Raw genomic sequence first — 26,451 nt, 5'->3', positions numbered from 1 at the left:
ATCATCCTGTGGTGGCGGGCTTCTTCACTATAAGGACAGAGATGTTCTTCTTCAAAAAGCAAAGACAGATGGACCGTTCAAGGTAGATAACAGCAGGGTCTCTATCTTCCCCCGACTATACTGCTGAGGAGCAGAGGCGCCGGGCCTCGTTCATAGAAGTCAAACAGCCCTGCGAGAAGAGAACCTACAGTACTTCCTGATGTTTCCTGCCAGGCTCTGTATCCTGCTGGACGGGAAGACACACTTCTGTGAAAACCCCGAAGAGGCCTGGGAATGGCTTGAAGCCTACAAAACTGGGGAGCCCGCAAAACGGTGACCACGGAAGATGCCCCTAGGGATCAACGGATCGGGAAGAGATCGCAGGCCAAACAGGAGACTGTCTAAAAAAAACGAGCTCCAGTGAGAGAGAGGGTGGCTGCTTGGCAGGCAGTGGCAGACCTCCTGAAAGGAAACGACCCAGCCTCAGAACTCTGCTCTCGCTCACCTAAGGGCACAGGAGAGTCAGACTCAGAGACTTCTCAAACGGACAGTATTGCTCTACCGACCATCACCCCAAGAACTGCAGATGACCTTTGAACTGGATGAGGCCACCTGCCGGGAATATATGAAACAGCAACTCAGGCTATAGGCAACTGTTGACTGAGCAGACACGAATGGCACTGCCCAACCCTGACCTGCTCAACGGATAACACACTACACGTGGGCCACCCCCCATAGGTGGCCCACACCAGAATCTGGGTGGGGTCTTCTGTTGACTATGGATACTTATCTGCAGTTTGGGTGGTTGGCCGTTGCCAGACTGCTATGGGGAGATGGGAGTTCGGTTTTTTTGGGTGTTTATTGTTCTGTTCCTGGTTTTTGTGCAGGCGGGGTCTTGTCTTTCTAAATTCTGGGATGGGGGTGGGACGAGGAGGAGGCTGATGTGCCTAAGCGTCTTAATATTAGTGAATGGTGTCCAACTCCCATACATTAAAGCTCTTAACATGGAATATTTGGGGGATGGGCTCAGCCATCAAACGGCAAAACATACACAGATATTTACGCAGATGGGGATACAGATTGCACTCCTACAGGAGACACACCTCCTCCACAATGAGGCGGAGAAACTACGTAGAAGGTGGAGAAGCAAATATTTGTGACATCCTACTCTGCATATGCTAAGGGGGCGCTTATCTGGATACGTGCAGGAGTAACCTTTGAATCACTACACACCATAGTGGATTAAGAAGGTAGATATATCTTATTGAAAGGTAGGCTATTTCGTCGTGAAATTTTCCTGGGTGGTATATACGCGACTAACGAAGCCCAGGTATCTTTTCTCCAAGCCCTTTCCACCACATTAGTGGGAATGCCGATGCCAGACATGTTGATAGGCGGTGACTTTAATTGTGTCAATGATATTACACTTGATAGAGTATATCCCCCACTGCAAAATGCTCAGGCACACCATACGGCAGCGGGATTCCGAGACTGGAGGGAACATTGGAGATTGGTAGACATATGGATGACACAACACGTAGTGGACAGGGACTATTCTTACTACTTCCCCATTTACCAGCTACACACGAGGATCGACCTCTTCCTGTGCATATCTGGACTGGGTAGCTCCATCACACACACAGAATATTTAGGATGCATGTTTTTGGACCATAGCCCCCTCCTTTTGACCCTCTAGCATTTGACATGCCGCTAATACCACTATGGCGCCTCAACCCGCTAATGTTGGAAGACACTTGCTCCAAGGAAAACATAGGTACAGCCATTGAAACTTATTTTGCCACCAACATCAAGAAGGCGTCCACAGCACTGATGGAATGGGAGGCGTTAAAAGTAGTGATAAGGGGATACTGTTTGGGGCAGTCAATTGGGCACAAAAAGAACTACATCAAGAACTGACGGAACTGGAGAGTAAGTTACACAAATTAGATAACACTCAGGGCACTGGTCCTGAAGCTCTGGAAAATTTTAAAGTGACACTTGAGCTGCACCTCCAGGCCCTAGTTACATGCACTGCAAAAGAAACACAATTGATGAACGGAATGCAGAACAAATCAAAACATTCACCCCCAGTGAAGAGATCTGGGCAAAATCCATCATTATTTTGCTCACCATGCCACCCCAGGTTAGACCTGGCCATATGCAAATCAGTCTTCACTGTGCCTCATGGGAACAGTCCAGCCCGAAATGCCAAGCCAGATCCTCCCTTGACCGAAAACAAGCATCCTAGGACCGGTTTCAGGGTTTCACCCCTCATCAGCCAGGATATCTTGAATCCATCAGAACAGTGATCCCGGGACCCAAGTTTGGGCATACGTGGTGCACTTAGGGTGAAAAAGCAAAAGAAACACAATTGATGGACGGAATGCAGGACAAATGAAACATTTTTTTTAGTTTTGGCGTTTTTTATAGAGTTTTATATAGCGCGAACTTGACCCGAATCGGGTATCAGAGCGCTTTACATAGCACCAGTTGCGTTACATTAGGACACATTCATTTTTTTTTTTTTTTAAGCACGGGGAGATTAAGTGATTTGCCCAGAATCATGGGATGTTCAGTGTTATTGCCGAGACTCGAACCCAGTTCCCCAGATTCAAAGTTGGCCGCCCTAACCGTTAGGCCAACATTCACCCCCAGTCAAGAGATCTGGGTTAAAGCCATCATATTTTGACTCACCATGCCACCTCAGTTTAGACCTGGCCATATGCAAATCAGTCTTGACCCTGTGCCTCATGGGAACAGTCTAGCCCAAATTGCAAAGCCAGGTCCTCCCTGGACCGAAAACAAGAATCCTAGCACCGGTTTCGGGGTTTCAACCTCTCATCAGCCAGGATAGCTTGAATCCAGTGGCACAGTGAGCCAGGGACCCACGTCTGGGCATACCCGGCACCCTTAGGGCAAAGAAGCATAAGAAACACAATTGATGGATTGAATGTAGAACAACTCAAAACATTCACCCCCAGTCAAGAGATCTGAGTTAAATCCATCATTATTTTGCTCACCATGCCACGCCAGTTTAGACCTGGCCATATGCAAATCACTCTTGACCCTGTGCCTCATTGGGACACTCCAGCCCGAACTGCCAAGCCAGGTCCTCCCTGGACCAGAAGAATAAGTTACTTACGTTCGGTAACGATATATCTGTAAGAAACATTAGTTAGTGTTAGATTCCTTACCTTAGAATATCCCCAGGCGTCAGACTGGATCCAGAAAGATTTTGCTAGCAGTATCTCTGCACGTCAGTAGGTGTCGTCGTGCGGCTCCGTGTCCGTCGCTGGCGTCGTATGTGCCGAGATGACATCACGGAGACTACTTAGGTGCCACCCATGCGCGCTGACGTCAGTTCTGTACACGACTTTCCGCGCCAGGAACGCAGAGCCATGCAAGTCACTGGTGCATAAAACTAGGGCTCCAAAAGTGATAACCTTAACCCTAGAAATCAGTTCGCAAAACGGGGAGGATGGGCGGGGCGGTAAGGAATCTAACACTAACTAATGTTTCTTACAGATATACTGTTACCGAAGGTAAGATTCCTTACCTTAGAATAGATACCCCAGCAATACCAACCCCGGTGGTGGGTCTGCGAACCAAGATCACACCAGAAAGTCCTGGAGAACAGAACGGCCAAAGAAGCCGTCTCTCCAGACATGGCTGTCAAGGCAATAATGCTTGGTAAAGGAATGCAGCGAGGACCACGTAGCTGCCTGACAGATATTCTGCAAAGGGACTCCCCGTCCCACAGCGGTAGTGGCTGCCGTCGCCTGAGTAGAATGGGCACGCAGCCCCACAGGAGGCTCCTTTTTAGCTAAGGAGTAACAGGCTTTAATACAAAGAACGACCCACCGAGAGATGTTTCGTTTGTGCACAGCCCGACCTTTCTTGGCGCCCACGTAGCCAACAATGAGTTCATCATCCACGGAACTGCTCTGTGCGCTTCAGATAGAACGAGAGCGCACATTTTGGGTCCAGACGGTGGAGCCTCTCTTCCTCTTTCGAAGGATGTGGAAAGAAGGTGGGCAAAGTGATGGTCTGCCCGATGTGGAAGGGCGTGACAACCTTTGGCAAGAAAGAAGGACGGGATCTTAAAACCACCTTCTCCGGATGAACAGAAAGGAAAGGAGGTTTAGAAGAAAGAGCCTGGAGCTCACTCACTCTTCTAGCAGAGGTGATAGCAACCAGGAAAGCAGTCTTTAAGGTGAGAAGACGTAAAGGACAGGTGTGAAGTGGCTCAAAGGGAGCGCACTTCAAATAAGTCAACACAAGATTCAAGTCCCACTGAGGCATCATAAAGGGGACCGGAGGAAACGTGTGTGTAATGCCTTTCAAGAAACGACTAACAACAGGGGACTTGAAAAGAGAAGGCTGATCTGGAAGCCTTAAAAAGGCGGAAATGGCCGAGAGATAGCCCTTGTTAGTGCCCAGAGCAGAGCCCTGCTGGGCCAGAGAAAGGAGGAACAGAAGAACTTCTGAAAGAGGGGCAGAAAGGGGATCCACAGCCTTCGCTGTGCACCATGCCACACATTTATTCCACCTGCAGGCGTATACCGTTTTAGTGGTGGGACGCCTGGCTGCCAAAATAACATCACAGACTTCGGCAGGAAGGTCAAAAGTTGTCAACTGTCGCTGCCCAATCTCCACGCATGGAGGTGGAGGCTGGACAGGTTCGGGTGAAGGACCGTCCCCTGCTGTTGCGACAGAAGATCCTCCCGAAGAGGCAGTCGGATTGGAGGACGGATTGCCAGACTGAGTAACTCGGGATACCATACTCTTCTTGCCTAATCCGGAGCCACAAGAATGACTTGGGCCCGGTCGCTCCTGATCTTCTTCAGCACTCTGGGCAGAAGTGGTATAGGCAGAAAGGTGTGCAACAGACCGCAACTCCACTCACGACGAAAAGCATCTCCGAGCGAGTGCTTCCTCGGAAATTCCAACGAGCAGAATTGAGGACATTGTGCGTTATCTGCGGTGGCAAATAGATCTAACCAAGGCTCTCCCCACTGCAGAAAGAGACCTTGCACCACGTCTGAGGTCAGACGCCATTTGTGATCCAACATGCATGTGCGGCTGAGTTCGTCCGCCCTGGCGTTCAGGGAGCCCGCCAGGTGTTGAATCACCAAAGACATGCCCCGATGTTCCAGCCATGTCCAGAGGCGCAGAGCCTCCTGACATAGGGTCCATAACCCCACCCCGCTCTGTTTGTTGCAATACCACATGGCAGTGATGTTGTCCGTGAACACCTGCACTACCTGTCCCTGGACAGAGGGAAGGAAGGCTTTCAGAGCAAGTCGGATCGCCCACAGCTCCAGAAGGTTGATATGGAGCCGGGAATCCGCCGGAGACCAGAGGCCCCTGATCTCCGCCTCATCCATGTGGCCAACCCATCCCAGGAGGGACGCATCCATCACCACTGTGAACTCCGGTTGGGGAAGGTAGAGCGATCTGCCATTGACTCAATCGCGATTTGTGAGCCACCACTGCAATTGACGGGCAGTGCCCTCGAGATCTGGACGTGATCGGACAGGTTGCCCTGATGCTGTGCCCACTGAAACATCAGGTCCCACTGCAGAGCCCGCATTTGTCATCTGGCATGTTACACTAGCAGGATGCAGGAGGCCATCAGGCCCAGGAGCCGGAGGGTCATCCTGACTGAAACCCAGGATAGAGGCTGAAAGATCGGAATCATAGCCTGAATATCCCGGATCTGCAGTTTAGGATGATAGACCCGAAACTTCGCCGAATCCAGAACCGCCCCGATGAATTGGAGCTTCTGAGAGGGACTCAGGTGCGACTTCGACACATTGATCGAAAACCCCAGCAAATGCAGAAGGTTGGCCATAGTCTGGAGGTGGGAGATGATCGTTTGGGGCGAGCCCGCCTTCAACAACCAGTCGTTTAGATAGGGGAAGACTAAGACCCCCGATCTACGCAGATGAGCTGCGACCACCGCCATCACTTTCGTGAACACCCGAGGGGCGCTGGTAAGGCCAAAGGGTTGCACGATAAACTGAAAGTGCTTGTGGCCTACCCGCAGGTAACGCCTGTGGGCCGGCAGGACAGGAACATGAAAATGGGCGTCCTGCAAGTCCAACGCTACCATCCAGTCTCCTGGATCGAGAGCAGACAGGACCTGAGCCAAAGTCAACATCTTGAACTTCTCCTTCCGGAGGAAGCGGTTGACGTTCCGGAGGTCCAAGATGGGACGCAGACCCCCTTTGTCCTTCTTGGGAACCAGAAAGTAGTGGAAATAACAACCACTCCCTACTTCTGGCACAGGAACGCACTCGATGGCCCCCTTGGCCAAGAGGGCCGTGACTTCCTGCTGGAGAAGTGCCAAGTGTTCCCCCGACATGCGATGGTACTGAGGTGGCATGGCTTGAGGGGTGGATTGAAAGGGAAGGGAGTAACCCTTGCGGCTGATCTGCAACACCCACTTGTCCGATATGATAGCGTGCCAGTGGGGGAGGTGATGGCGGATCCTGCCACCCACTGGTGTGGGGTGGCCCCCAAAGCTCGGATTAGGAAGGTTTGGAGGCAGAAGCAGCGGGGGCGGAGGTGGACTGACCCACACGCTGAGTCCCAGACCCGCCCCTGTGGAAACCCCGGCCGCGCTGAGGCTGTGTCTGCACAGGCTTGCTGAAGGACCGTGCCTGGGCGCCCCTTCCGTGGCCACGAAAGAAACGAAAACCAGGAGTGGCTGGGCTTTTCATGGAAAGACCTAAGGACTTGGCCGTGGCCCACGAGTCCTTAAAACGCTCCAGCGCACTGTCGGCTTTACCGCCAAACAGGCGAGTGCCATCAAAGGGCATGTCCGTGAGCTTTGGACATCTGCCGAGAACCCGGTAGATCTCAACCAGGGGTGGCGACGAAGCGTCACAGTCGGAGCAATTGCTCTACCTAGTGGTCTAAACCACACCGAATGGCGAACTTAGCCGCATCTTTACCCTCGGCAACAGCTTGGGACAGCACAGCTTGGGTCTGTTCAGGACACAGAGGCAACACCTGTGTAACTGTATCCCACACCACATGGGAATAGCGGCCCAAGAGGCAGGCGGTGTTCAATGATCGCAGCCCTAAGCTGGCCGAAGAGAACAACAACTTGCCGAACTGCTCCAGCTTCTTAGAGTCCTTATCCAGCGGAGCCATGGGAAAGGCACTCTGGGACGTCGAAGCTTGAATGACCAGGCTCTCGGGCGTAGGATGAGTGGTCAGAAAGGCAGGGTCACCCAGCGCCGGGCGATGACGCCGGACGACATTCTTATCCACAGGGGCCCCTGTGGCTGGCCTCGACCAAGTGCCCAGTAATACGTCAGTGAGGGCGTCATTAAATGGCAGCAGGGGCTCTGACGAAGTGGACGCCGTCTGGAGCACCTCAGTGAGGAGATTGGTTTTTAGGGCCACCGTAGGGAGATCAAGGTTGAGGACCTCAGCTGCCCGACGGAGCACCACCGTGTAAGAAGCGCCCTCCTCCATGGTATGCGGAGGAGAGGCACACCCCGGGTCAGAGGAGACATCAAGGCCACTGGCCTCCTCTAACTCGTCTGCCCACTCCTGCTCAGAGTCACACTGACGAGCAAGAGGGTCCTCGGACCCCTCCCAGTCGTCCTCCACCTCCCCGCATGTGATACAGACTGCGGCGGCAGGGCAGGGACCGGGGAAGAAACAAATGGCGCCGGGAACGGTGCCTGACGGGGCCGAACCGGCGCCGTGTCCCAATGCGGATCCCAGGTAGGGACAAAAGTGTCCTGGAACCTGGGCAGGGACGGAACAAATGGCATCCACTGTGGCACCGTAGGCGGAGCCGAAAGCGCGGGACCTTGTGGCACCGTGGCCGGACCCAGTGGCACAGGATCCTGCAGCGCCGGAGCCGCCGGCGGCGCCGACGGCCCGACAGGATGCTGACACCAGACCGCGGGGCCCAAGGGCGCGCCGGCGGGAGCCCGAGGCCTAAACAGGCGGTCCATGGTAGCAAGAAATTCTTGCACCTGTGCGGGAGTCGCCGACGGACCCGGATAAGGTGGGTAAGCCACGGGATCCCGGCCACCGAAGGAGCCGCAAGGGCAGAACCCCTGTCCCCCTCGTCCGCATCCGGGGATCGACGGGGGGACGTTGGAGAGCAACAGCGCTTCTTCGACTTCTTTTTGTGTTGTCTTAACCCGAATCCGAGGGTGAAGACTTGGATCCCGAGGAGCGATGATGGTGGCCCCGCGAGCGTTCTCTGGAGCGGCCCCTGGACCGTGAACAGTGCGGGGACAAGTGTAGGACCTCAAGCAGCTTCCGGCACCGCTCTCGCAAGGCCTTCATGCCATGGCCAGACACTCTATACAGGACCGGGAGTCGTGGTTGCTCTCCAGGCAGTAGAGACAGACATCGTGGAAGTCAACCACTGACATATTGTGACGGCAGGCCCCACAAGATTTTAAACCAGGCATCCCTACGTGCACCAGAGTAGACTCAAACTTACAGGAGACAACATTTCTCAAAAAGATAGGCAAAAAGTGACTAAGGTACGTGCTCTAACCGGATCTGCGCTTACTGGCGCTGAAAAAGAAAGAACTGACGTCAGCGCGCATGGGTGGCGCCTAAGTAGTCTCCGTGACGTCATCTCGGCGCATACGACGCCAGCGACAGACGCGGAGCTGCACAACGCCACCTACTGACGCGCAGAGGTACTGCTTGCAAAAACTTTCCGGATCCGGTCTGACGCCTGGGGATATTCTAAGGTAAGGAATCTAACACTTGACCCATGACCCTGTTTCAGGCCAGGCCGCTCCCCCGCCGCATCAGCACACCCTGCTGGTGCCGTGTCTCTGCCCCTCGCTACTGCTGCTACTGCTGGAAGTTCGAGGCCCTCCTCCACCCACAGACTCCCGCCTGCGCCTCATCCCTGGTGGCCCAGTGGTGGGCTGTAAGTATTGTAAGTATTGCTCTGCCTGTTTCTGTCTGCTTTCCCTCTTTTTTTGCTCATTTGTTCTTGCTCTGTCCATCCGATTGTGTTCTGTCTGCTTTCACTCTGCTCATTTGTGCTTGTTTTCTGTCCATCTGTTTGCGTTGTGTCCCTGTCTACCTCGCTTTCTTTCTGTTTTTCGTGATCCCCGTTGTGCTGCATCTGCTCCCCTCTGCTTCCCCCCCTGAGTGAATAAAGTTGCCTCCTTGTCTTTTTTGCTTTTTTCACAGTCCTTTCCTCCTTTCCCCGCCGCCCGCTTCCCGCTCTTTCCCGCCGCTGCGTCCCCTGCGGCCCCGGCCCCCTCCCTCCCATTGGCTCCCGCTACCCGCCTCCCAGCTGCTCCTCCCTCCCCCACCCCTTCTTAATGTGGCGCGCCAGTGGCAAGCCCGTCTGCGCCTGGACCGCGCCCAGCACCAGAACCCCTGGCCCCCGACAGGCCCACCACGCACGACGGACCTTCGACGCCGCCACCCTCCTCGCACTCAACACCGGCCGCTCGACTGCCTGCTACGCTACCAAGCCACCCCAAAGCGCACTCACGGACCATTCTCCTGCCAAAACTGCTGCTACACCAGGATCCGAACCACAGCCTCCCACACCGGCCCAGGAAACAACAACGACCTCAAGTGCCTCATACTCAACACCCGCTCCGTACACAAGCACACCATCGAACTCTGGGACCTCCTCGACTCAACAGCCCCGGACGCCGCGTTCCTGATGGAAACCTGGATGAATGCCTCCTCGGCCCCTGACATCGCCATTGCCATCCCGGACAGCTACAAAATCATCCGGAGGGACCGTACCAACAAGCCCGGAGGAGGAATCGCCATCGTCCACAGGAACACCCTCAAGAGTCACGTCCAGCACCGAAGAAACTCTCAGCACCGCCGAGCACCTACACTTCCAGATCCACACCGACCCCAAGACCACCCTCAGAGGAACACTCATCTACAGACCACCGGGTCCATGCCCACAATTCAACGAATCCATCGCAGACTTCGTCAGCACGCACGCCCTCGCCACCACAGACTACATCCTCCTGGGGACCTGAACTTCCACCTGGAGAACAACAACGACAACACCACCACCACCCTGCTCGACAACCTCTCCAACTTCGGACTGAAGCAACTAGTGAACACCCCGACCCACCACACAGGCCACACGCTGGACCCCATCTTCTCCGCCAGCACCAACGTCATGGTCAGCCACACCACCACTCTCCACTGGACCGACCACCGATGCATCCACTTCTCCTGCAAGAAACTCACCGCACACATCCAACCGCCGCAGATCCCCCGAAGATGCTGGAGCAAAGTCACCACTGACCAGCTGACCGCCGCCCTCGCCCAGGGCCCCCCAGCCAACGCCTCGGACACCAACATCGACGCCCGAAACCTCACACAGTGCATCAGCAACTGCGCCGACACCCTCGCCCCTATCAAGAGCCCTCCGAACAAGCACAACAGCAGGAGAACCACCTGGTTCACCACAGACCTCAATGACTCCAAAAAATCCCACCAAACTCTAGAGAAAGCCTGGCGCCAAGAACGGACTGCGGAAAACCACAAGGCCCTTAAGACCGCCACACACAAACACCACCAGCTCATCCGCATCGCCAAGAGGACGGCCTTCAGAGAGCGCATAGACAACAACGCACACAACAGCAAGGAGCTCTTCAGCATCGTGAAGGAACTCTCCAACCCAAGCTCCAACTCCAACGACATCCCCCCCTCACAGGACCTCTGCGACTCCCTCGCGGCCTTCTTCCACCGCAAGATCGCCGACATACACGACAGCTTCGCAAACCAGACGCCTCCACCAGCCGCAGAACCAACGCCCCCCACCGCCCTCCTCAGTCGCTGGACCCCCGTCAACACCGAAGACGTCACCCAGATCATGAACACCATCATCCACTCCGGCTCTCCATCCGACCCCTGCCCTCACCACATCTTCAACAAAGCAGATACCATCATCGCACCCCACCTCCGAGACATCATCAACAACTCCTTTGAATCTGCCACCTTCCCTGAGAGTTGGAAACACGCTGAAATCAACGCCCTCCTTAGGAAGCCGACAGCAGACCCCAAGGACCTCAAGAATTTCCGGCCCATCTCCCTGCTCCCCTTCACGGCGAAGGTCACTGAGAAAGCAGTCAACAAGCAACTGACCAACTTCCTCAAAACCAACAGCTCCCTCGACCCGTCCTAGTCTGGCTTCCGCAGCAACCACAGCACCGAGACCGCCCTCATCGCCGCCACCGACGACATCAGAACCTTGCTCGACAATGGAGAAACCGCAGCCCTCATCCTCCTAGACCTCTGAGCTGCCTTCGACACGGTCTGCCACCGCACCCTAAAAACACGTCTCCACAACACAGGAATCCAGGGAAAGGCCCTGGACCTCCTCCTTCCTCAACGACAGAACCCAGAGAGTCAGCCTACCCCCATTCCACTCAGAGCCCACCAAGATCATCTGCTGCGTACCCCAAGGCTCATCACTCAGCCCGACGCTCTTCAACATCTACATGAGCCCCCTCGCCGACATCGTCCGCGCACATGACCTCAACATCATCTCCTACGCCGACGACACCCAGCTGATCCTCTCCCTGACCAGAGACCCAGTCACCGCCAAATCCAACTTCCAAGAAGGAATGAGGGCCGTTGCCGAATAGATGAAGATCAGCCGCCTGAAACTGAACACAGACAAGACGGAGGTCCTCATCCTTGGACCATCCCCCTCCGCCTGTAACGACTCCTGGTGGCCTGCTGCCCTGGGCACAGCACCGACACCCACCGACCACGCACGCAACCTAGGGTTCGTCCTGGACTCATCGCTCACTATGACCAAGCAAGTCAACGCCATCTCCTCCTCCTGCTTCAACACCCTCCGCATGCTACGAAAGATCTTCAAATGGATCCCCACGAAAACAAGAACTGTCACCCAAGCCCTCGTCACAAGCCGGCTCGACTATGGCAACGCACTCTATGCAGGGACAACGGCGAAGCTACAGAAAAGACTGCAACGCATACAGAATTCCTCCGCATGCCTCATCCTGGACATCTTCGAAAGATCTTCAAATGCATCCCCACGAAAACAAGAACTGTCACCCAAGCCCTCGTCACAAGCCGGCTCGACTATGGCAACGCACTCTATGCAGGGACAACGGCGAAGCTACAGAAAAGACTGCAACGCATACAGAATGCCTCCGCATGCCTCATCCAAAGCCACATCACCTCCCACCTGAGAGACCTGCACTGGCTCCCCGTCAACAAGAAGATCACGTTCAAGCTCCTCACCCATGCACACAAAGCGCTCCACAACACCGGAACCGAATACCTCAACAAACGCCTCTCGTTCTACGCCCCGACTCGCCAACTCCGCTCAGCCAGCCTCGCCCTCGCCACCGTACCACGCACCAGAAGAACAACAACAGGCGGGGCAGATCCTTCTCCTACCTCGCCGCCAAGACCTGGAACTCCCTCCCCACCCACCTCCGACTGACCCAAGACCTTCTCACCTTCAGGAGACACCTCAAGACCTGGCTGTTCAAGCAGTAGCAGCACCCCCCCCCCCCACCCTCAGCACCTTGAAACCCTCACGGGTGAGTAGTGCGCTCTATAAATGTACTGATTGAACACTAACGTGTTTCTTTCAGATACAGGCATCCTAGGACCGGTTTCGAGGTTTCACCCCTTATCTGCCCGGACAGCTTGAATCCAGTGGCACAGTGAGACCGGGACCCATGTCTGGGCATACCCGGCGCACTTAGGGCAAAGAAGCAAAAGAAACACAATTGATGGACGGAATGCAGAACAAATCAAAACATTCACCCCCAGTCAAGATATCTGAGTTAAATCCATCATTCTTTTGCTCACAATGTCACCCCAGTTTAGAGCTGGTCATATGCTATAAGGATGCTTGTTTCCAGTCCAGGGAGGACCTGGCCTAGCAGTTCGGCTGGACTGTGCCCATTGGGCACAGGATCAAGACTGTTTTGCTTATGGCTGGGTTCAAACTGGAATGGCATGGGGATAAAAAAAAGGATGAATTTAGGCCCATATCTCTGTACTGGGATGAATGTATGACATTGTTCTACATTCTGTTCATCAATTGTTCTTTTTGGATTTGTCACTCCAGATGGGATGGGTATGCCCAGACGTGGGTCCCGTGCTCACCATGCCACTAGAGTCAAGCTATCCTGGCTGATGAGGAGTGAAACCCCTGGCAGTTCGGGCTGGACTGTTCCCATTGGGCACAGGGTCAAAAGTACAAATTACTTACCTTCGGTAACGATTTATCTGGTAGAGATGTTTCTAGCCTCAGATTCCTTGACGTAGAACTATCCCCAAACGTGAGACTGGACCCAGAAAACGTTCTTGCCCAGCATCTCTACGCGCCGGGGGGCGGTACCACCCGACTCCGCCCCGACGTCCTCCGCGGGCGTGACGTCAGCAAGGTCCCATAAGCCACACCCCGGCGCGCTGACGTCTGTTTGCTTCGGAGAACTTTTCCGCTCTACAACACGGAGCCATCACAACAAAAGGAGAACATGGGAACAGTCTGCAGAAAAAAAAACTGAGTAACAAAAATAGAGAGACCAAAAGGTAAGAAACAGTACCAGGTGGCACCAGGGCAACCAGGCGACAACAGTAGGCCAGAGCAGGAAAAGAGTAGAGCACCACTCTGAGGAATAACCGTGCAAGCCAAGGCAAAAACCGGAGCTGGCAGCAGCAAAGCCCTCGCAAGAAAGGCGCAAAGCACCACTCCTTGGAACCATCCCGCAAACCAATGCGAGAGCCATCCTGGAGGCACAAGCATGTGAAAGCGCCATGACAGAAAGAGAGAGAGAGAGAGAGAGAAAGAGAGAGAGAGAGACGGAGGACGGACTAAGCCGTCCACCAGAACACAAAAGCCAAGTCGGACAGAAGTGCAAAACCGCTACAACGCGATGCTGCAGACAGCAGGCCAGACTAGGCTAGCGACACAGCGACCCAGGAGAAGGACGGACCGGGGCACAACGCAAGTCACTCCAAAACAATCAGCAAAAAGATCGCACCTGCGAAATACCGTGATGCCACGGAGAGCAGAAGCCCGAAGGGCGACCACACCTCCCCAGCACATGATAGAGCTATGTAATAGCTACCATTACCCCATATAGGCATGTTACATCCCAAGAACATCGGAACCCTCTCAGGAAATAATTTCCGCAGCAGAGGACAAACAGAAAGACCTGCGGAGAAAACCGCAGACGGCTTGCCAATCAGCCAATAAAGAATACACAGAAGGCCTAATCTCAGGGCTTACACGGCTTACCAAAAGCCAAAACCACAAGTCAAAAAAGGGCCGGACAAGCAGCCAACAGCACCAAAGTCCCAACAAAAGGACCTGAAGGCACATCAACCACACAGAACACACAACCGGGGCTACTCGCTACAAGGCCCCAGGAAAACAACGGAAGAACACCTTCCAAAACACAGACCGACTTACAGGTCACTTAGGGGGAGGAGGAGGAAGAGGAGGAGGAGGAGGAGGAAGCCCCACAAGAAACCTCTGAAAGGCAGAATCCGCAGGGGCGTGGAACAAAAGAGCGCCATCAAAGTACGAGTTACTTACCTTCGGTAACGATGTATCTGGTAGAGACGATTCTAGCCGCAGATTCCTTCAAGTAGAATTATCCCCAGGCGTGAGACTGCATCCGGAAAACTTTCTTGCCCAGCATCCATGCGCGCCGGGGGGACAACATCACGCGACTCTGCCCAGGAGTCGTCTGCGCACGTGAAGTCAGCGAGGTCACATAAGTCCCACCCCAGTGCACCTACGTCAGTTTTATTCGGAGAACTTTTCCGCGCCACAACGCGGAGCTAGTAGACAAAACTGTGAGAGTATAGGAACAGTGTGCGAAAGAGCCAAAAAGGCATGGTGAGGAACAAGACCACAAAGAGCAGGGCCTGGCACTGCAGAACGCAAAGCCAGGGAAAGAAAAAAGGACAGAGCAGCAACTCTGCGAGCACAGAGACAACCCCCCCCAAATACAAGGGACATATGTAAAAAGGTCACGATAACACACAACAGGACTACAATCCCAACCAAAGACAAGGAAGGGAAACCAGTCGGGGACACACAGGGAACAACAAAACTGGAAGACATCCCCATCACAGGGTATGACAACCCCCATCAGGAACAAGGGCAGAGGCACAGCCAAAGACCCCCAACGTCAAAGATCGCAAGAGCCAGAAGTACCAACAACCTAACATCCCATGTGACAACAGGGAGGAAAAAGGGACAGCCTGATAGAAAGAGGGGGAAAAACATACTCATAGAAGACACCGTCGCCCACAGGGAAGCGAGTGCAAAAACCAAATCACAAGCCCTCACAGAACGGGGAGGAAGGGCGGGCCGTGAAGGAATCTGCGGCTAGAATCGTCTCTACCAGATACATCATTACCGAAGGTAAGTAACTCATACATCTGATAGAGACTACTAGCTGCAGATTCCTTCACGTAGAATAGATACCCTAGCCATACCCAAGGGGGAAGGAGGGTCTGCAAGAGGACCCCACCCACCTGGGCTAAACAGAGGCCCGCACGGGGGCTGAGTTCCCAACAGGATGAGGAGCCCTGTCCCCTAGGCAAGGGGAAATGAAGAAGAACAAGATGATAGCCTGCCCTCACTCAGCAGAGGAAACAAGGCAAGGCGCAAAGAGGCCCAACACCGCACGCCCAAAAAAGGACACCGAAGGAGAAGAGCAACCTAGAGACTCCAAGGAGAAGAGGCAGAGCCAAGGCAATCCCAGACAGGATGGCGCCGGGAGCAAGAAGCGGGCGGAAGCCGAAAAGGGGAACCAAGTTCACCCACGAGGAAGCATCCAACACCTCGCAGGGACAAACTGCGCCCGCCAGAGGGTCCAAAAGTCAGGGACCATCCCCCCCGCAGGGAGAAGAGGTAGAACCAAGTGCAAGGCCCACTGGAAGCAGCAGAGAGGGCAGGATGACAGCCCCACTAAATCCCCAGGAAGGCACAATGGTGCAGAAAGAACAAGAGGGCGGCACTGGCAAGCTCCTCCAAACACCAGGAACACCATAGAACCAATACTCACGCAAAAAGGCGAAGAAGAAGGTTGCATCTGCAACATACCATAACGCCACGAAGAGCAGAAGCCCGCAGGCGACCACAACTCCCCAGCACACACCAAGGCTATATAACAGCCAACCCTACCCCACATGGGGGATGTCACATCCCAAGACATGGGAACCTCTTAAGAAGAAACTTCTGCAGCAGAGGAAAACAAAACGAACCGCAGCAAAAGAAAACCCCACAGGAGGCTTATCAAGCAGCGAGATGGGAAACGCAGACAGCCCAATCGCAGGCCCAGCATGGTGTGGTAAACCCAAAGGAAAAACACACAGTCAAAAAGAAGCTGGGCAACAGAACCACAACCTCAGCCAGACAACCGGGGCAAACCGCCCCAAATGAAGAACAGCTCCAAGAACCAGAGCAACCACAGGTCACTGAGGAGGAGGAGGAGGAGGAGGAGGAGGAGGAGGACAAAGTCCCGCCAAGAACCTCTGGATGGCCGAGTCTGCAGGGGCATGGAACAAAAGAGCACCATCGAAGGGAAGGTCCACCAGCCGTTCCTGGACATTCTCCGGGAACGCACTGTCCCGAAGCCAGGCATGACGACAAAGGGCCACCGAGGAAGCCATGGCACGACCCAGCGCCTCCGAGATGTCCAGAGCGGAGCGAAGGATAAACACCGCCAGCTCCCGACCATCCAAGACATGTATGTATGTATGTATTTATTTCTTATTAAGCGCAGCTGTCACCCAAAGGGTATCCTGGCGCTGAGATCTAATCGAACCAACATGTAGAGATGGTTACATTGCTCTTGGGAACAGATAGGTCTTAAGATCCTTTTTAAAGGAGAGCAGTTCTTGACTACTCCTCAGAGCCAGAGGTAGGGAGTTCCATAATGTGGCGGCCGTATAGCTAAAAGCACGGCCACCCATCCTCACTCTAGTAATCCTGGGAATCCTCACCAGGAACGCCGATGAAGATCTCAAAGGTCGGGCAGTTTGGTACCATGAAAAAAGACTCTGAAGAGGGATTGGCCCCAATCCATGCAGCGCTCTAAATACAAGGCATAATGCCTTGAAAGCGATGCTCTGCTGCACAGGCAGCCAATGTAGATCAGCTAAGGCTGCAGAGGAGGACAAAGAACGAGGTCGCGACAAAGCCAGTTTCGCAGCCATGTTCTGAATCCTCTGCAACTTAAGGATCAGAATTTTTGGAGCTCCCAGAAGTAGTGCGTTGCAGTAGTCTAACCTACTGAGAATGGTACTACGCACTACCTCTGCTCTTTGAGGGAGCATTGGTAAGATTTTTCGCAAGGCACGAAGCAGGCCCATACAAGTCAATGCGGTCTTATTTACTGAGGCATCTAGCTGTAAGCCAGGCTCAAACAGCACTCCTAGATTGCGGGCCGATTTAGCGGCTTCCACAGAACCAGGAATAGAGATAGGCCAAAAATCATCAGGTAACGCACGAGGAAAGCGATCAGAGGAGCAATGAAGAACCTCCGTTTTTGACCCATTGAATTGAAGTGCGTTAGCTCGCAACCATTCTGCTGTGGCCGACATACAACGATGAAAGGTGTCCTTCGAAACCATCTCACTGCCCTCAAATGAGAAAATCAACTGAGTGTCATCGGCATAATTGAGGACTGATATGCCGAATGACTTGATTAGTTCTATCAGGGGTCGAAGATATAGATTAAACAAGATCGGACTAACCGCCGACCCTTGAGGGACACCCTGATTTACCTGTCGTATGGCTGATTGAAATGGAGGTAATGCCACAGCTTGCTGTCTGTTACTAAGATAGGACCTTAGCCAACTTAAAGCCAGATCGGTTACTCCCACGCTTTGGAGACGATTCAAGAGGACCTCATGGTCAACAGTGTAGAACGCGGCCGACATGTCGAGCAGCACTAAAAAGGCTGACTTGCCCCTGTCGACCCGCGTCCGTAGATCGTCTAACACTGTAACCAATGCGGTCTCAGTACCGTGGGCCGGTCTAAAGCCAAATTGGGCTGCATCCAGACAGAAGTTTGTTTCCAGGAAGTTGGACAGGGCTCTCGTGACCCATCTCTCAAGGATTTTTATCACGAATGGTAAAAGCGAGATGGGTCTATAGTTGGCTGAGCATGAAGGATCTAAAGAGGCCTTTTTTAGTAATGGAGTTACTATTGCCAACTTCCAGCTATCTGGGACTGTCGCTGTCCTCAATGACTGGCAGCAGAAAGAGTAGAGTGGAGGGAACAGCTCATCTTGAAATGCCTTCCAGATCTTATGAGGCATTGGATCAAGTGGAGAACCTGAGGATACTCCGTTGGCCAGAACAGCGAATTCCTCTAACGAAAAAATAGGGAAACAGGGCAAATAAGGAGAATCTACCTTGTTATTATCCCATACAGACGTCGAATAGCCAAAGGGTTCCAGGGGAGAAGATAGCGACGGCGCCAACTGTCCGGGCACTGAAAGTCCATTCAAAATGGTCCTAATTGTCTGCTCAAATGCAAGAGCCAGAGAATCACACAAATCTTGAGAAGCCGGGATGGTAGGGACTGTACAGGATGGATTAGATAAGTTGTTAACCAACTTGAATAGGGTCTGCGATTTATTAGTGGCCTTCCCCAAGGTGTCTTCTAAGAACTTTGCTTTGGCACTTCTTAGCTGTATCTTGTATACCTGCAAGGCCATTTTATATGCTACCCTATCCAACTCCTTATATCCTCTCCTCCAAGTGCGCTCAGCCTGTTTACAGCGGATCTTGTGCTGTCTAAGATCATCAGTAAACCACGCATTAGCTCCTCTAGGTCTATCCCTCACCTTCCGCAGAGGGGCAGCTCATCAAGAGATGTCAAAATCTGCTGACAGAGGGCAGCATAGCTCTTATCCACACTATCCTCCACCAAAAAGCCCCTAGGCAAAAGAGTAAGGCGAACCTGCTCCCTTAGAAGGCGACCCCAATGGCGATTAAGTTTAGAGCCACTTGAGTTGTTTGGCTTTAGCGGAGCGGGCAGAACAATGGACATATTAATCAATGAATGATCTGTCCAGCACTGCTCCATGACCTCCTTCAATACGACCAATTCCCTCTCGGCAAAGACCAGGTCTAGCGTGTGCCCCTTAACATGAGTGGGTAATAGGACCAGCTGCATAAGTTGAATATTACTGCACGCTTGACAAATGCCTCTATAGGCCAGATCTTGAGGGCCAGAGGGCCAGAGGTTAAAGTCTCCCAGTACCAAAAATTTAGCATGAGAGTTTGAGAGGTCGTAAATCAGATCAACCAGTGACTGAAGGGAAGATATGGTCGAGGAAGGAGGTCTGTAGCATAGCAGCCCTGCAATCAAGGTGCCGCCCTGGACCAGGATAGAAAAGCCCATGAGCTCAAACCCTGACACTTCTTTTACTGCCAGTTCTACCAGGGAGATGGATTCTTTAAAAATAAAGCCTATTCCCCCCCCCCCTACCAGAGACTCGAGGAGTATGTCTTATAAGATAGCCTGGTGGGCAAGCCCAACCAAGTTCCAGCCCACAATCCATCGTAGTCCATGTTTCGGTCACAAATAATATATCCAAATGTAAGGATTCTATTAAAAGTGCTATCTCAGCATGGTGCTTAACGAGGGAGCGAACATTCAATAAACCACAGGAAAGAATCCTGTGGGATGAAGAACATAGCCTATGTTGAGCGCCATCCCCCGTACAGTGCGATGAGTTATTACAGTCCTCGCGGGTATCTACCAAGTGAGTGGCAACGATCACACCGGGAGCACCTGGGACGCGAACGGGCGCTGCGCGCCTGCTCACCCATACCTATTTATAATATAACACCGCGTGGGCTTCCGGCTGCTAGAGCCTCTAGCCCCTACCAAGATGGCGCTTACAAGTGGCCCAAGCACCCACCCAAGATGGCGGACGGAGCACCACGACCCCACTAACTAGAATCCCGCAAAATGCGAGTGAGGACACAAATTATAATGCAGGTAAGCCTAAACTATGACCCTGCTTGCTGTCCCAACAAACGCCAGATGATTAGAAGAAAAACAGCAGCGCAAATACATACAGCGCAAATTTAAAATAGTATGCCCAAAAGTATACTAATGCTAATAAAAGCTGTCCAGCAATGTTTGGTGTCGCAAGTCCACACAGGCACCCTCCTGAGAAGTGGCAGACATAAGGGACTCAGCCGAGTCCCACAAACAAGAAGTGGCCCTAGCCAAAACACACAGTGTGCTAAGGGCCTGCAGAGCCGCACTGGTCGAGGCAAAGATATTGCGCCCCCAGGAGTCCAGCCAGCGTGCCTCCAGTGACAGGGGAGACAACAGCAGCAGCAAAGCAGGAAAGGCAGACTGCAAAAGGGGGCCTCTGGTCGAAGGGTGAAGAGAAAGGCACACCGGATCACGCGGTGCCGGATGGTGGCAGTGCAGAAGCATGCTGGGGCACTGGGTCCTCGTGGCCTTCGACGACGTCGGGGAAAAAACCACGAGGAACGAGAAGGGCCCGGGGAAGGACGAGGAGTCCTCCGCCAGCTGTGACTCGTGACAGGGTGAGATGGGCCCTCCGCCGACCCCTGCGGCGCTGCCAGGGTCAGTAGCCGCCGGCGCCATAGCGGCGCCACCTCGGCCTCGGACAAGGACGCCGCCTGTCCCGAGGACCGAGAGGGACTCGGGGGTGCGACCCGAGCCCCGGCGACCTCCCTCGACACCACAGGGACTACCACTGGAGTTTGCGGCGAAGCAGAGGCGCCGTGGTCCGAAGGAGTGACCCCCGAAGGGCCGCACCCCAACGGCACCACATCCTCCGAGCCTGGATCCGAACCACTCGGCACCGGAGCCGCCGGCGACGCCGCAGAGGGCCCCGCACACTGCAAGGGATCCGCTGACGTCCCAGGAGGGGAAGGAGGAGGAGGAGAAGCCAGCGAGGCCTGCAAAGCCGCTGCATATGTCTCCATCTGGGCTCTGGACGCCCCCACGCCGGGAAACGGCGGACAAAGGGATGACACGCAGGGCCGCACCACCCGCAGAGAGCCCATGCCCCCGACAGGCCGGAACCCAAACCTCAGGGACATACTGCGACACTTACCAATAGGTGAGCGGCGCTCTTGCGACCTAGAAGAAGATCGAAGCCGGCGAGGGAAGCCGCGACCCGAGAACCCTCCGCAGGGGCCGGAAGAGGCGCCGATGCCGATCTGGACACACGAGCCGACAGAAGTTTCATCCGGCGCTCCCGCCGGGACTTCAGCTTCATCTGCTGGCACGCCTCACAATCAGTGGAGTCGTGGTGCTCTCCCAAACACCACATACAGATGGGGTAAGGATCCGTCGACGACATGAGGCGGCCACACGACGAGCAAGTTTTAAAGCCCAAAGGCATTCGCACACTGTTCCCACACACGCAGCAATAGCATAAAGGAAAGGCCAAAACAGGCCCGAGCACAAACCGGATAGGCGTTGTACGCGGAAAAGGAAAAAAACTGACGTAGGCGTGCCGGGGTGGGACTTACGTGACTTCGCTGACGTCACGTGCGCGGACGACGCCTGGGCGGAGTCGCATGATGTCGTACCCCCGGCGCGCAGCGATGCTGGGCAAGAAAGTTTTCCGGATCCAGTCTCACGCCTGGCGATAATTCTACGTGAAGGAATCTGCGGCTAGTAGTCTCTATCAGATGGGAAGGTCAACCAGCCGTTCCCCGACGTTCTCAGGGAACACACTATCCCATAGCCAGGCATGTCAACGAAGGGCCACTGAAGAAGCCATGGTACGACCAAGCACCTCTGAAATGTCCAGACCCGAGCGAAGAATAAATGCCGCCAGTTCCTGGCCATCCAACACATGGTGCCGCAGATCAACGCAGGCACTCTCCTGAGAAGCGGCAGACATAATGGACTCCGCCGAATCTCACAAGCAAGAAGTGGCCCTAGCCAATACACAAAGAGTGTTAAGGGCCTGCAAAGCCGCACTGGTGGAGGCGAAGATATTGCGCCCCCTGGAATCTAACCAGCGGGCCTCCCGTGACGGGGGAGACAACACCGATGGCAGGGAGGGAAAGACAATCTGTAAAAGAGGGCCCCTGGTAGAGGGGTGGAGGCAAAGACAGACAAGATCATGCGGGGCAGGACAGTGGCGATGCAGAAGTGGCTGGGGCACCGGGTCCCCCGTAGCGGGCTGCCCCCAAAAGAGAAGTGTGGAGCGAAGCTTCGAAGGGAAGAAACAGCTCCCAACCACCAGAACCCTGATGGAGGACCTCCAGCAGATGATCCGTGGGGAAATGGGCAGCTAGATCGGCCATGCGCAAGATTCCAGCAGCCCTGGAAACAGCCCGAGCGAAGGCAGCACTCGCCTCCGTAGGGCCCCGCGGCGGGGAAAGCAGTTCATCTGTGGGCGACGGCTGCAAGCTAAGGCGGCTGTCCCCCAGTCCAACCGGAGGAAGGCAAGGCCAAGCCCAGAAAAGGGGAGGTGGGACCGATGAATGGGGAACCTGAGGTGCATTCGGCGAAGACTGCGGGCACCGGAGAAAAAGCCACGACGTGGTGACCCATCGCCGGAGAAGATGAAACCAACAACCGCCGAACCTCTGGAGAAGAGGGGGCGTCCAAAGACGAATCAACGACCCGACGCCCGCCCGGCGCCGTAGTGTCCGTGACCGGCGTCAGGTCAACCTCAACCGGCAGCGAAGGGGATGCCGGAACAACCTCTGCCACAACACGCGGCGCAGGAGACCGAGGCTGGGTCGGAGCCGGGGCGGCTAAAGAACGGCGCCGAAAAGGCGTCGACTCGACCTCCAACACAGCAGCCGCCAGCGTGGAGGGATGAGGGGGGCCCGGGGAAACGCCCCGACCCCTAGCCGGCACCTGCGACGCCACCAGGGCAAGCAGACGCCAGCGCCTGAGCGGCGTCACCTCACCCTCGGACAAGGCCGTTGCCTGCCCAGAGGACCGAGGGGGACTCCAGGACATGCCCCAGCAACCTCCCGCGACACCACAGGGAACCCCGCAGTGGTTTGCGGTGAGGCAGAGGCGCCGTGGTCCGAAGTAGGGAATCCCGAAGGGCCGCACCCCGACGGCACCACCACTTCAGAACCTGGAGCCGAACCTGTCGGCGCTGGAGCTGCCAGCGATGCCGCAGAAGTCCCGGCACGCGGCAAGGGATCCGCAGACATCTCAGGAAGAGAAGAGGGAAGAGCCAAAGAGGCCTGCAAGGCCACTGCATAGGCCTCCATCTGGGCTCTGGTCGCCCCTGTGCCAGGGAACGGCGGATAGGGTGGTAACGCGTGGGGCCACACCACCCACGGAGAACCCGCACCTCCAACAGGCCGGGGACTGGGCCTCAGAGACAAACTGCAACACTTACCAAAAGGTGAGCGACGCCCGGCCTGGGAGAGGGAACGATTTTGGAGACGGAAGCGGCAGGTCTTGAAGCCTTCCGCGGGGGATGGGCACGGCGACGACGCCGACCTGGACATGCGTGCCGAAAGGAGTTTCATCCGGCACTCCCGCCGGGACTTGGGCTTCAGTTGCTGACACACCTCGCAGTCCATGGTGTCGTGGTGCTCCCCCAAACACCACATGCAGATGGGGTGAGGATCCGTCGCCAACATCTGGCGCGTGCTAGATGAGCACATCTTAAAGCCCGAAGGCATTTGCACACTGTTTTCAAGAAAAACACTTAAAGTGGAAAAAGAAGGCCTGAAACAGGCCAGGAACACGATCCGGATCTGCGTCGCACGCGCCGGGGTGGGGCTTATGTGACCTCGCTGACGTCATGCCCGCGGAGGACGTTGGGGCGGAGTCGCGTGGTACCATGCCCCCGGCGCGCAGAGATGCTGGGCAAGATAGTTTTCTGGGTCCAGTCTCACATCTGGGGATAATTCTATGTTAAGGAACCTGCGGCTAGTAGTCTCTATCAGATCTGATTTGCATATGGCTGGCATCAAACTGGAATGGCATGGGGAGCAAAATAACGATGGATTTAGGCCCAGCTCTCTGTACTTGGGTGAATGCATGAGAGTGTTCTGAATTCTGTCTATCAATTGTTCTTTTTGCATTTGTCACCCCGAGAGGGACGGGAATGCACAGATGTGGGTCTGTGCTCTCCATGCCACTGGAGTAAAGCTATCCTGGCTCATGAGGGGTGAAACCCTGAAACCAGTCCTAGAATGCTTGTTTTCAATCCAGGGAGGGCCTGGCCTAGCAGTTCCTGTTGGACTGTTCCCATTGGGCCCAGGGTCAAGACTTATTTGCATATGGCTGGGTTCATACTGGAATTTCATGGGGAGCATAACAACGATGGATGTAGGCACAAATCTCTGTATTGGGGTGAATATATGACATTGTTCTGCATTCTGTCTATCAACAGTTCTTTTTGCATTTATCACCCCAAGTGGGACCGTATGCCCAGTCGGGGGCCCGTGCTCTCCATGCCACTGGAGTCAAGCTATCCTAGCTGCACAGTCAGGGTAGCAGGAACCCCTTTACATAACCCGGTCCTACCATAAGCTGGTCTGCAACATGGCACCTGTTACAACACTCGCTCCCCGCCTAGATGTATTTTATGCCGAATCACTGAGGTTGGGGTACCTCCTCGGAACCACACAAGACGCCTTAGTGGTCCCACTCCCTAAGAAAAGCACAGAGGCGCAGGTTACGGATTTTCGACCACTCTCCATGCTTAACATGGACTTCAAAATCTTAAGCAAGATCCTAGGGTTCTGCTTGATGCCATATATATCCTACCTTAGTCTACACAGACCAGAAAGGTTTTATTCCAACCCGAAACACATCATACAACCTACGTATACTGTACTCTGTGATGTTCCACCCTAATGTAGGACAATCACCACAGACCGTCCTTTTATCGATTGACCTTGAAAAGGCCTTCAATACAATTCTATGGGATCATCTATTCAAGACAAAGAGACAGATGGGACTGGGAGAGGGCTGGTTGAAATGGGTATCACTGCTGTACGTATGCCCCACGACTAGAGTCCAAACTGGTAAGACTGTTTCCGCACAATATGAAATCAGACGGGGCACAAGACAAGGATGCCCACTGTGGCTTCTCCTATTTGCGTTGGCGATCGAGCCACTGACGGCAGTTTTCAGACAGAGTGGGTAGACACACTCATATTATCTCCCTGTGTGCAGATGATTTACTGATCTATCTCGAAGATGCTGCTGTGGGTACAGCCACAGCACTGACTATGATAGGACGATTTGAGGCGATCTCAGGATCAAAAGTAAATCGACACAAGACATAACTATTTCCCATGTCGGCAGGACTGCCTCACCCGCTGGACCTCACAGGGGACCATAATTAGGCCCCCTCCACTTTTAAATACTTAGGTATCCAGGTATTCCACTCTCTGGAGGATATACGTGACGGGAACCTTGGGAAGGCACTCAGATCGTGTGTCTCGTTTTGGTGTTCTCTCCGACTGCCGATCACGGCCCGGATTTCTCTTGCAAAAATTGTCTGTTGTACTTTTTTAGCAACCTCCCCACCACCATACCTACCTCATGGTTGCGACAGCTGGACTCAATAATAAGAGACCTTATATGGGAAAAGGGATGGCGGAGGGTGTTATTAGCTACCCTACAATGCCCCCTGGCAGAGGGTGACTTGGGAGTACCTAATAGACTTGACGGACCTAGGGTCCCGCACTGATCTTCTTGTAGCCGAAATGCTTGACACAGAGGTAACTATCCCACACCAGTCACTACTGCAGACCACCGCTCTAGTGTGCTGGAAAAGCTGCACAGTCAGGGTAGCAGGAACCCTTTTACATACCCTGGTCCTACCATAAGCTGGTCTGCAACATGGCACGCCGCAGATGATACTGTCTCGGGAACAACTGAAAGCTTGGACCGAAGTTGGTCTGGTAATAGTAGGTCACTACTACCAGCAGTCAAACCTGTCACCCTTCGAGGAGCTAGTTGAAAGTTTTGGCCTCCCACCTGGTCAATTCCAGTTATACAAAGTGGTAATTCGGACCTTTAAGGAGATGTGGGGAGGGAGCTGTGAGGAACCTAAGACACATGCAGTTCTGCACTCAGGTCGTACACTGGGGACTGCACTCCACCAAGTGAAATGGTTTTAAATCTCACTATCTGAGATGGCTCGCGCACTTTAACGAAATTAGGAAACGGATGGGAAACCATTCTGGATAGGGAAATCATGGACCCGGAATGAGGCACAATTCTTGCATATCCCAAAGAGGCTTCACGTAACACCAGACTGAAGTAAACTCAATTTAACTACACACATATGACGTATAGGATTCCCCACAAACGTAAGATTTTATTTGGCGGGGAAGAACGCAAATGTCAGAGATGTGATCACAAGGATGTGGATTTTATTCATTTGACTTGGGGGGGTGCTGCTTTGCATAGGTTCGTGGAGGAAGTGATGCGATCAGAGCGGATGGCAGAGGGGCGTACATTGGAG

The 26,451-nt window shown here is 54.1% G+C and overlaps 1 protein-coding gene across 1 annotated transcript in view; it reads right to left on the bottom strand.

The window, feature by feature from the left end:
• Positions 1–26,451, bottom strand: part of DYNC2H1 (dynein cytoplasmic 2 heavy chain 1) — a 1,714,832-nt gene that overhangs the window by 892,154 nt on the left and 796,227 nt on the right. The gene's annotated exons all lie outside the window — the stretch shown is intronic.

The sequence above is a fragment of the Triturus cristatus genome, chromosome 8 (genome assembly GCF_964204655.1).
Source record: "Triturus cristatus chromosome 8, aTriCri1.1, whole genome shotgun sequence".
Lineage (NCBI taxonomy): Eukaryota > Metazoa > Chordata > Amphibia > Caudata > Salamandridae > Triturus > Triturus cristatus.
This window is presented reverse-complemented; position numbering and strand designations above follow the sequence as displayed.